Below are 11,243 nucleotides of genomic sequence, written 5' to 3'. Positions count from 1 at the left end.
TAAATATCATTATCATAAAAAGTGATGAAAGGCTCCAGCTAAATTTTGGTTAAGTAATTCTTTCTTCTGTGTGATAAAATTATTAATTGGCACATTTTCAGAATTAAATATTATTAATCCAGTTCTACAATGATATTCCATCTGCAAAGTTCATATCAACTTTGTTTTAATATATATATATTAGTATAATATAAATCAATTTTGACAAAACAAATTTTATCTGTAGGAAAATTGCCTCTAAAATAATGCCAGGTAGCTGGAAAAAACCACAGAAGGTAATGTAAATATAAATATGTGCTGCTAGTATAAGACAGAAAACACACACAGATATCTGCTGTACTAACTAATCACCTCTTAAATTAGTAGAATCTACCGACACACAGATTGACAGCCTGGACTGCTCAGGGTAAGTGGAGGACACTCTGCCAGTAGTCAGATGTGAATGTTGATTTCAAATCATAACTTGATTTTTTATTTAGTATGCTCTCTACATCACCACTAGAAGAGCATTTGACTTCAGTCAGGTCAGTGGTTTAAGTGGAAGATTTGCTTGAATATTGTGATTTTTTTTATTCATAGAATTTATTGTAATTTCCCGATTTACATTTTTTAGGAAGACATGCCAAAAATTAGAAGATGGTTGTGTCATCTCTTACTTCGCAAAGCCAGCATTAAAGGTGTGTAACTTTTGAAGCTTTTTTCAAGGGAAGAACAGTTATAAGAATTTGTCAGCTTACAGTATTTCTAAATTTTTTTTATCTTCCAGCCAAGACTTCGGTCTTCACTTTCCACACGAGAAGAAGGACATTCTGTGCCCCACGGGCAGTGCTTCGTAATTATCAGTTGAAAAGTTTTCTGACACTAATTTTATATATTAGAACTTCACAAAAAGACTTTGACCAACTGGTCACACAGCAGGTCTCCGGTGAGGCTGTCAGTAACTTGTGTCTCTCGTCAGCCCTGTGGTGTGTCAGTGGTGTTATGGGGGCAGAGAATGGTGGTCTTAAAAATGAGGGTTTTGTGTGCTTGTGTTCTAACTGATTTATTAAATGGCAATTATTTCTGCTTCCAGCAATTCCAGACAAGATAGGAAAGAGCGAGGACATTTCTCCCCCATCTTTCTTTTCCATTACTAATGAATATGAAAATGTTGACTGAATTATTTATGCCAGTGCAATCATATTCAGCATATTTATGGTTACATTTAGTTAGCAAATTGTACCTCACAAAGGCACAGTCCTGTCAGGTATGTAGTGAAATGATTCTTATGGCACAGCAAATGCCTTAAAGGTGATGACTTTCTTTTTCCTTTTCAATATCATTCAGAAATCAACCAGTCTAGAATGGAGTGATCGCTTGCTTCAGGTAAACACTTTCCATTATGTATAACTTTTTAGATGTAGCATTTCTATTGTAATATGTTTGGGTGAATGTTTCAGCAGTTTTTAAAGCATGCTTACTAAACTGGGAACAATTAAATTACATATTATTTGAAATGATGAATTTGGCCTTCACAAGTGACAATGCTGTGGTAATTGGACTCTTTGTCTTTCAGGGACTCACTTCAGTACAATTCCAGTAGACGTTCAGATTGAACTGAAATGGGTCTTACAGCAATGTATTAGTAAATAAAAATGAATGCTTTTTTCACTACAGAGCACTTAGTCATTTTGAATTATTTGTGCACTTTCTGAATGGTTTCTAACTGGACATGACAAAACATCCTAACTGCTTGTGACTGGCTGGATGCCAACAAAGACCAACTTGTTGGGACAGTCCTCCGGCCAAGAATTCTGGAAATGGACGAGGATGAAGTTACATACACAATTGAAAAATAAGAACAAAGGGGAGACGATGAAGAGACTAAAGAAGTCATGTCCACCTTCTTATTTACTTTTGAATGCCTGAAGGACATGAACTTTTTTCTTGATGAGATACGGGTTAAAAAAAATATTCCCATCAGTTGCTGCTGTTCGATAAATTAGATTTTTGTGTTTTATTTTTTTTCCATGTGGATAAAACCTACCGTGATGTCATTTTGTTCAGTGGACTTGATCAGTGATTCACTGTAAAGAAAAGTGGGGATGGACTGGCTTTCTGACCTGCTTCAATAGTTCATTGTCTACTGAAATGACCAATGTAATGGATGGAGGACACAGATGGATGTCCCAACTGGGATTGTGTGCTTTATTTCTTTAAAATAAATTCATATTTGAACCTGGATCTTATGTGTGTGTGTGTGGTTGTGTGAAGGGTTTGGGTGCTAAAATGCCCCCCACAGATTACACTCCCCTATATGGTAATTATAACAGTGTGTTTTGATACATCCCTTTAATTTTCAAAACCTGGACTGTTGGCTTGCAAGTTCAAGAAGGGAGTCGAATTAAAAGCAAAAATTAGTTGGGGGAAAAAATGTACAGCCCCTGGGACTGAATATGGGAACTACTGTATGAAACAATGCTATGTTACAAATCAGGATTATTAATATATATATATATATATATATATATATATATATATATATATATATATATATATATATATATATATATATATATATATATGATAATGTGTGTGTCCGGACACCACACCAACTCCATCATTAAAAGTGCTGCTGACATCACCATCATAGGCCTGATCACCACCAATGATTAAATGGCTTGCAGACAAGAGGTCTATTTGCTGACTCAGTGGTGCCAGGACAATCTGACCTTTCATGGCCAAAATTTAAGGAGCAGGTCATAGACTTCAGAGAATGGATTAAGCTGTGGTTTGTTTTTGTGGGTGCTGTGGAAATGGTGAGCTTGTTTAAATTTCGTACACTAACAATCACTGATGAATTGAGGAGGGAACAACATGGTTTGCCTATTGCCAAGTTCACCAATGCCTTCCTGAGATGTCTCACATGCGCTGTCTGGAGTCCATCTTCACTGGCCGCATCACATCCTGGTAGGGCACACACGCGAGGGAGGTGAAAGCCACAAACTATTACTGGCACCCAGCTGCCTTCTGTCCAGGATATCTAGAAGACATTCTGCTAAGATTATTACACACTCGGCCATCCTGCACAAGTGTTCCTCCCTTCTGGCAAATAGTAAAGGACCAATGGCGCTAAGTATGGCTTGAAAAAAAGTGTTTAGTTAAAGAGTTACTGAACAGCCAATCATAATAAGAAATGTAAGAAAAAGACTAGGTATAAATATTTGTAATATACCTGAATATATACTGTATATCTCTACTGTAAATTGTATTCTATATCTTTGTTGAGTTTTATTATATTATTACTGTTCTCGAGAGGCATGTACAGTAAATAACAATATTATTGTACTGTATGCACAAGACAATAAATACTGAATGTTTAATGAGGAGATCACCTCGGGATAATTCCCTGCTGAAAGCACACTGTAACTGATCCACTATTTATTATTATTAGTAGTTGTAACAGTTTTTGATATTTATAAAAATTTTACAAAGACGACGACTCAAAGACAGTTTGAGTTTATATTGGTATAAGTTGGGTCTTTGCAATCAACTTAAATGTTGCACAAAAAAGGTTTAAGAACAGTCACGATTGTATCAAACTGAAAAGTTAAAAAATGTAAAATTATGTAAAATCTACTGGCTGTCACATGCCGTTCAATTGATATGGACGTGACATCCAGTATTTGACACATGCAGCTTTTAGTAATGAAAACGTTGATGGATCAAATCAATAAATAAATGACTGTTTCCTAAAATGTTTCCTTGTCAGTTTAAAAACTAATTTTATATGTAGCTGTTTTTGAAAACCTTCTAAAAATAATGAAGCTTTATTATTGTTTCACATGTGTATAATTTGCTAGTGGAAATATGGAATACATTTATAGATTGAAAATCTCTAGGTATGAGTTTCATGAGGCCACATTCCGTTTGAAACACTGGATAGTAATAAGATTTGTTACTTTTACTATAATGTAACACTTCAGGGGAAAACGTAATGAACAACCATTCAAAATAGTAAAAAAAAAAACAACATAAAACTGTACTTTATATCGGCGAAGTGTTAGAATCATGAAAGAGCTTAGAATGATTTGATAGCATAAGTATGAGACTGGAAGTCATTTATGTTTGACCAGATAGAAAACTGTTGTAATTTGTACAACTACAGCATCTACAGCATTCTGTACAACGAGCGCGTCAACACTGTCTCGCAGAGGGCGTGATACGAGTGACGCTGGGAAAGGGCGTTATGATAAATTGCGCCATTACATGCGTGTGTACTATGGTGTGCGCTGAAGGGCGTTCCGTGACTGAAGCTATGGGCATTCCGTGATATGGAGGGCGTTCCGTGAGGTATTGCAGTCTGCAGCGAGACTCTGTTGGTCTTGTGTGCGTCTTGCGTGCCCTTAATGAATGGCGGGCGGGGCTCTGTTGTGTGTTCCCCATGACGTGTTCGTGGCTCTTTCATGCGTAACCCATGGGTGGGGCTCTGTTAGAGATGGCGGGCGGGGCTCTGTGAGTTGGCAGTCGTGGCTCTCTGTCTTGCGTGCAGTAAAAAGTCAATGTGGCTCAGAGGTGCATGTGGACTTTTGCACAGATGAAAGCGACTGAGGCTGTGTTTGGTGAGTTGTTGCGTGTGGGCACATGAGCAGGCAGTGCACATGCCTCGAGAGTGACACTGGACGCGGAGGACGGTTACAGTTGCCGTGCGTGGCTCTGTCGTGCGTATTGCATGGTCTTAGAGTTGGCAGGCGGGGCTCTGTGAGTTGGTGGGCGTGGCTCTCTGTCTTGCGTGCTCTTAGTGAATTATATATATAGATAATATGTAAAACCATCCTGGCCTTTTTAAATATTGGACTGTCTTTCAATTTGTTCATGGTGGGCATGCTTGAGAATTTAGGACAAGATGGCTGCACAGAACTAAGATGTGGTTCTTGCGTCCCAAGGCTCCAAGATAAATTGCCACATACCGGATGAACTCAGTATGAATGCCCATCCCAACACCTTTGATCCTTGAATGTTTTTTGATATCCAGGATCAGCGATCTTTTATTGTCATTTCAACATCAATATGCAGAAACAAAATTCAGTATTCAGGTTGTGGTTATTAAACAGTGCATATGTTAGCCCATAAATACTTCGCAATAAAGTACACCATAAGTAGTACCTTAACCCCATTAATCTTTGTGATAAAGTTAACACAGATAAACCCAATAAAATTGAATCAAATAAAAATAATACATAACATAAATTAAGATAACTATAGATAAAAGAAATAGTATTTCAGTATGCCCTGTAATTAGCAGTGATTAAAAAGGTAGCAGCAGTGTAGTACCTGAGACTATTGAAACAAAATGCAAAGTGGTGTATGAGTCATACAAAGCTTACAGTCAGATCTAGTGATGTTGTTTTCATTAGTCTAATAGCATCCAAGAAGAAGCTGCTCCTCAACCTGGTAGTGCAGCCCGTAGGCTTCCCTTAAGCTGCGCAATCTCCTGCCTAATGGGAGGGGGACAGACAGTCCATGTGCAGGACCTGTGACTCCTAGCATAACGGAGAAGGCGTTACTTTTGCACCTGCTGCTGTAAATGTGTAAATCAAGAAGATGAAATCAGATAGATAGATAGATAGATAGATAGATAGATAGATAGATAGATAGATAGATAGATGGAATGAAAGGCACTACATAATAGATAGATAGATAGATAGATAGATAGATAGATAGATAGATAGATAGATAGATAGATAGATAGATAGATAGATAGATTCTTTATCTATCTATCTATATCTATCTGATTTCATCTTCTCTGATTTACACATTTACACCAGCAAGGTGTAGGAATAATTTTGATCAAATTCAGTTGAATGCTTACAGACTTATTTCTTCCTTTTCACATTTTATATTTTGTAATGGTTCCTGGGGCTCTAAGTATGATCTTATTATATAATGCGCTACCATGGCTGTCCGTTTGTCTGTCCAGGATTTTAAATCACCTGTAGCTCGCAAACCGTTTGAACTATTGAAATGAAATTTAGTACACATATACTACGTGACTTCTACTGTCCGCTTTCAGGGTGATAATTTTTATTCCTCTTTTTTTTTATTTTATTTTATTGTAGAAACAACTCTCAGCTGCAAACAGCAGGGCGGCAATGCGACACACGCACACGGGCGCTGTTCTCATCCGTACCACCTTCACCGTCACTTCCTCTATCTCTTCATATCTTAAATAATTCTTAAGGCAGATTGAAGACTTAAGTTTTTAGTTTAAGTGAAAAATTAAGAAAAATTAAGAAAAACGTAATGTCACACAAAAACTGACGATCACTTTTAACGCTAAAAAATGCTGACGAAAGAAGAGAAGCAGTGGGCCACTAGGGTGGAGAAAAGAAGTGCAGTCTGCTGTTACTGTTTTATATAGAATTTCTGGATTTTTTCTTACCCAGAAATTCAATGGTCACATTAATTTTTGTTTCAATACATCTTTTTTGTTATTAATTATTTTTTCTGTTAACTCACAGAACCATTTTTCTTTTCTAAGGGCACTGCCATTTCTGGACTTTAGTGTCAAGTAGTTGTTAGGGCTGACATCACAGGTCAAGAGTTATAAAGGTCCTTGGACTTCCTGGTTGTCTAAGTTTGAATTCACTAAAAAGACTTCTGCTTGTTTTTTTTTAAAGATTCTTTAGTTTTGAAATTATTTCTGTCTCTGATTATGACATAGGACTCTCATTTTCTCCTAAATACACTGACTTATAATCTGACTTATATTCTGACTTTCAGTCTTTTCAGCTCTCACCTTTTTCTATGATTTTTTGCCGTGCATTCTGAGCTTAGTTTATTAGATTTTTGCTTATCTGGCTATAATGTTAGCTTGCTTTTCCAAGAATAAACATCTACTAGGATGTCTATTGCCCAGACTACATGGTAGCAGCACTATTTAAAATGAACTAAATCTCCCATTGGCTCCAGCCCTATAATGCTTTTGGAAAGATACAAAGAAAGCAGGGGTTGCTGGGAAGGAGATTAATCAGACCAGATGTTTAAAAAGGAGCGCAAAAGACGCTGGAAGGATCAAAATTATGCGTATGTTTTGTTACTATAAATCAAACATTGGATTACGAGTCAACTACCATAGTTTCTATCTGGATGTATGTTCTGTCCTTTGTCTTCTTGTCTGTGTGAGTTCGCCTTGATTAGATACGTCTTCGTCTAGGAAACGCTTTCAATTCCAAATCCTTACACCACAACTGGAACCTTGTAAGACAAAACTTTACATTTCCTATCAATGGACTGTTCATCCCACTCTCCATCATCACCTGCTTCTGCTTTACTGGACTGTGTTGGACATTGTTGTTAGTGTTTATTGTTTGCTGTGTAGGTTGTAATTTATTATCACCATTGGGGTTCTGGCGAGGATTTTGGAGTGTTTTTGTGTAATATCTTTTTTTTTTGTTATCTGATTAATTTATTAATTATTATTTATCAATACATTGTGCCACTTATCAGTATCTCTGCATGTGAGTGTGTGCAGGCCAGGTCAAGGCTGGGTGTGTTCATGGTGTCCCCACAATAAAATAAACAAATCACCGTCTTCGGATGGTGTAAATCTTAATGTCCCCACAACTGCTTCAACATGGTAGTATAACCTTTGGCACAGATCTATTTCAGGTACAAACAGTGATACATAACTGGACTATGCCCCTGCCCATTCATATATATATATATATGAAAAGTGGAATTAAAAAAGCCAAGATGGACCATAAGAGGAGCATAGAGTCCCACCTATCCAGCCACAATACATGGGAGGTGTGGCAGGGAATACAAAACATCACAAACTACAGAGGCTGTGATGTGACAACAGGAGATCTGAGTGTGCCGCTAGCAGAGGAGCTAAACTGCTTCTTTGCTCACTTTGAATCATCACAACAACAGCAGTACTCACCTGCTCCAGCCCTACCCCCACCCTCACAGGGTTCCTGCACCACTCCACTCACTGTAAAGGGGCATGATGTCAGACGTGTGCTCCTGACAGTGAACCCCAAGAAGGCTGCCGGCCCAGATAGAGTACCTGTTAGGATGCTCAGAGCATGTGCCCACCACCAGCCTAAATGATTATTGCCCTGTGGCCCTCACTCCGGTAATCATGAAGAGCTTCGAGAGACTGGTTCTCCAGCACATCAAGGACTATCTCCCTCAAGACTTCGATCCTTACCAATTCACATATTGCGCGAACAGATTCACAGAAGACGCCATCACCGTAGCTCTCCACTCTGTGCTGAGCCATCTGGAGCAGCAGCAGAGCTACCACCAGATGCTCTTTGTGGATTACAGCTCAGCTTTTAATCCAATCATTCCTGACATTCTCATCACCAAATTGGTCACTCTTGGCCTCCCTCCTCACATGTCTCTGGATAAAAGACTTTCTTACCAAGTGGCTCCAGACTGTGAGACTCGGCCCCCACCTCTCCTCCATTCGCACACTGAACACCCTGGTACCCCACAAGGCTGTGTGCTGAGCCCCCTCCTCTACTGTCTCTACACCAGCTCACAACAACAACCTCCTCGTCAAGTTTGCTAATGACACCACTGTGGTCGGACTCATCTCAAAGGGAGAGGCAGCTTACAGAGAGGAGGTCCTGAAGTTGGCAGCCTGATGTTCAAAGAACAATCTGGTTCTGAACACCAAGAAAACCAAGGAGATCATTGTCGACTTCAGGAGGCACAGCACCGACTTAGCCCCCCTTTACATCAAGAGCGAGTGCATGGAGAGGGTCCATACCTTCCGGTTTCTTGGTGTCCTTATCTTCGACGACATTTCCTGGACAGACAACATCACAGCAGTCCAAAAGAAGGCTCAGCAGTGGTTACACTTCCTGAAGGTTCTCAGAAAGCACAACCTGGACTCCAACCTGCTACTGACCTTCTACCGCTTGTCCATCGAGAGCCTGCTGATATATTGTATCACAGTATGGTACGGCAGCTGCACCATGGCAGACAGGGAGAGGCTTCAGAGAGTAGTAAAGGCAGCACAGAAGATCATCAGCTGCTCTCTCCCCTCCCTGAAGGACATTTAAACCTCAGCAGAGCAAAAAACATCATCAAGGACAACTCTCACCCATGCTCTGATCTGTTTGACCTGCTCCTCTTCCCTTTAGCACTTCCGAGTGTGGTGGAAGTGCTGAGGTCCAGGGCTCCAAAGGCACAGGGGTGCCCCCTGGCGGTGACCATGGACCCCTACAGGGTTGAGCTTTCAAGCTCCCTATCCATGGTCCCCAGAGCAACCAGGGCGGTCACCCCCACATGGTCTGGGGAAGGCGCAAGCCCTCCTCCAGTCCTCCTGGGCATCCCGGTCAGGTCGCCTCCCCAGCCGTCTCTGACAATATACAGTATATATACAGCCATTATCCAACCCGCTATATCCTAACTTACAGGGTCATGGGGGTCTGCTGGAGCCAATCCCAGCCAACACAGGGCACAAGGCAGGAAACAAACCCCGGGCAGGGCGCCAGCCCACCACAGGGCACGGACACGCACACACCAAGCACAATTTAGAATTGCCAATGCACCTAACCTGCATGTCTTTGAACTGTGGGAGGAAACCATGCAGACATGGGGAGAACATGCAGTCTCCACACAGGGAGGACCAGGGAAGTGTACCCGGGTCTCCTAACTGCGAGACGGCAGTGCTTCCCACTGCGCCACCATGCCGCCCTATATATATAAATATATATGATTGTTGTACAATTTCTTAATGGGAAAAGAATCCTACTTGATATCTATAGTGATATGGACTGATATGGTAATGTGCTAGGAATGAAAGGATACCAACATCATTTAATGGAAATGAAAATTATCGACCTGCAGAGGACTGAATTCAAAGACACCCCAAAAATCAAAGGGAAAAAATGATGCATCAGGCTCGTCCATTTTCATTGCAGCAACTCCAAATCATACTCAGTAGTTTTTATGGCCCCCATGTGCTTGTATGTTTGTCTGACAACGTCCTAATGAGACGACAGATGGTGTTCTGGGGGATCTCCTCCCAGATTTGAACCAGGGCATCACTGAGTTCCTGGACAATCTGAGGTGCAACCTGGTGGCGTCAGATGGACCGAAACATAATGTCCCTGAGGTATTCTATTGGATTTAGTTCAGGCGAGCGTGGGGGCCAGTCAATGGTATCATTTCTTTCATCATGTCAGACATCACACAAAAGTGGCATAAGAAACCAATCTCTCAAATACTCAGTTTCACAACATTTTGATGAAACATGTCAACAAATCTAAGCCTTTACGTGTACATTCCTGACATAAACATTTTAATAAATGGAAACATATTTAATGTACAAATTGAATTCTTAATACCCAATTGACCTTAATGAAGCACATGACTTTTTCTTTAAAGTTCTTCTTCGTGGGTGAGCATCCACTGATAAACATTCTTATCGGAAGACTCTTCTACAGTCATGACTTGGTGAGCAAATTATTTGTGTCTTTCATTTCTCACTTTGTTTTTGCATTTATTTTTAGCTCAGTATTTAAGTTTAATCCATTTTTCTCTTTTCAATTTTAAGTTGTTATTCTCCTCTATTTGCTGATTGCGCACTCACATGAAAATGCGAGCAGATCAGTCATGTGCCACATTCACACCTCACACTTGCGCTCAATCAGCGAGGATAAAAATGAGCCCGCACAGCAGAGAGGGGAACAGGATAAAGAGAGAATAAGAAAAAACAAATATTCTGCCGTAACCCCCATTAGGATGAAGCAATCTGAACCAAAAAAATCCGCTCTATGCTGTGATGTACAGTATGTGTAATCGATTGCATTACATGCGATGCTGGACGTGGTTTCCGTTTTCTGCCAGACACATTTCGACGTGGCACCTCCATGTTCCTGAACGTATCGGCAAGTGCCTCGGGGGGAATAGCAGAGTTTCACGCTAGATGTTTTCCTTCTTCCACAGTGCGAGGCTTGTTCGGACAGACTTTTCCTTTGAGCAGATCCCAAAGGAAGAAGCCTGGTGATGTCAGATCTGGTGACTGTGGTGGCCAAAGCCTCTTTTAAATTACCCTGTCGCCGAAGAAGGACTCAGTTTCTGCAATGCTCCTTGCCGATGTGTGACACATTGCTTCACCTTGCTGGAAGTAACCTTCTGTTAACTCAGGATCATCCAGTTGATTCTGACATCACTTAAACAAGTTGGTGACATAGTAAGTTTGTACCATGAAGACGTGCTGCTCAATACTGTACACCACCATC

At 40.3% G+C, this 11,243-nt stretch overlaps 1 long non-coding RNA gene across 1 annotated transcript; it reads left to right on the top strand.

Moving 5' to 3' along the window:
* The first annotated feature begins 405 nt into the window (after positions 1 to 405).
* LOC120514694 lies at positions 406 to 1,829 on the top strand. Its single transcript, XR_005630501.1, has 2 exons — positions 406 to 677; positions 767 to 1,829. It is a non-coding gene; the product is annotated as an uncharacterized LOC120514694 (long non-coding RNA).
* Positions 1,830 to 11,243: the final 9,414 nt, after the last annotated feature.

This window comes from Polypterus senegalus, chromosome 14, assembly GCF_016835505.1.
Source record: "Polypterus senegalus isolate Bchr_013 chromosome 14, ASM1683550v1, whole genome shotgun sequence".
Taxonomy (NCBI): Eukaryota; Metazoa; Chordata; class Cladistia; order Polypteriformes; family Polypteridae; genus Polypterus; species Polypterus senegalus.
The sequence above is the reverse complement of the archived record's forward strand: the minus strand, read 5'-3'. Positions and strand labels throughout refer to the sequence as shown.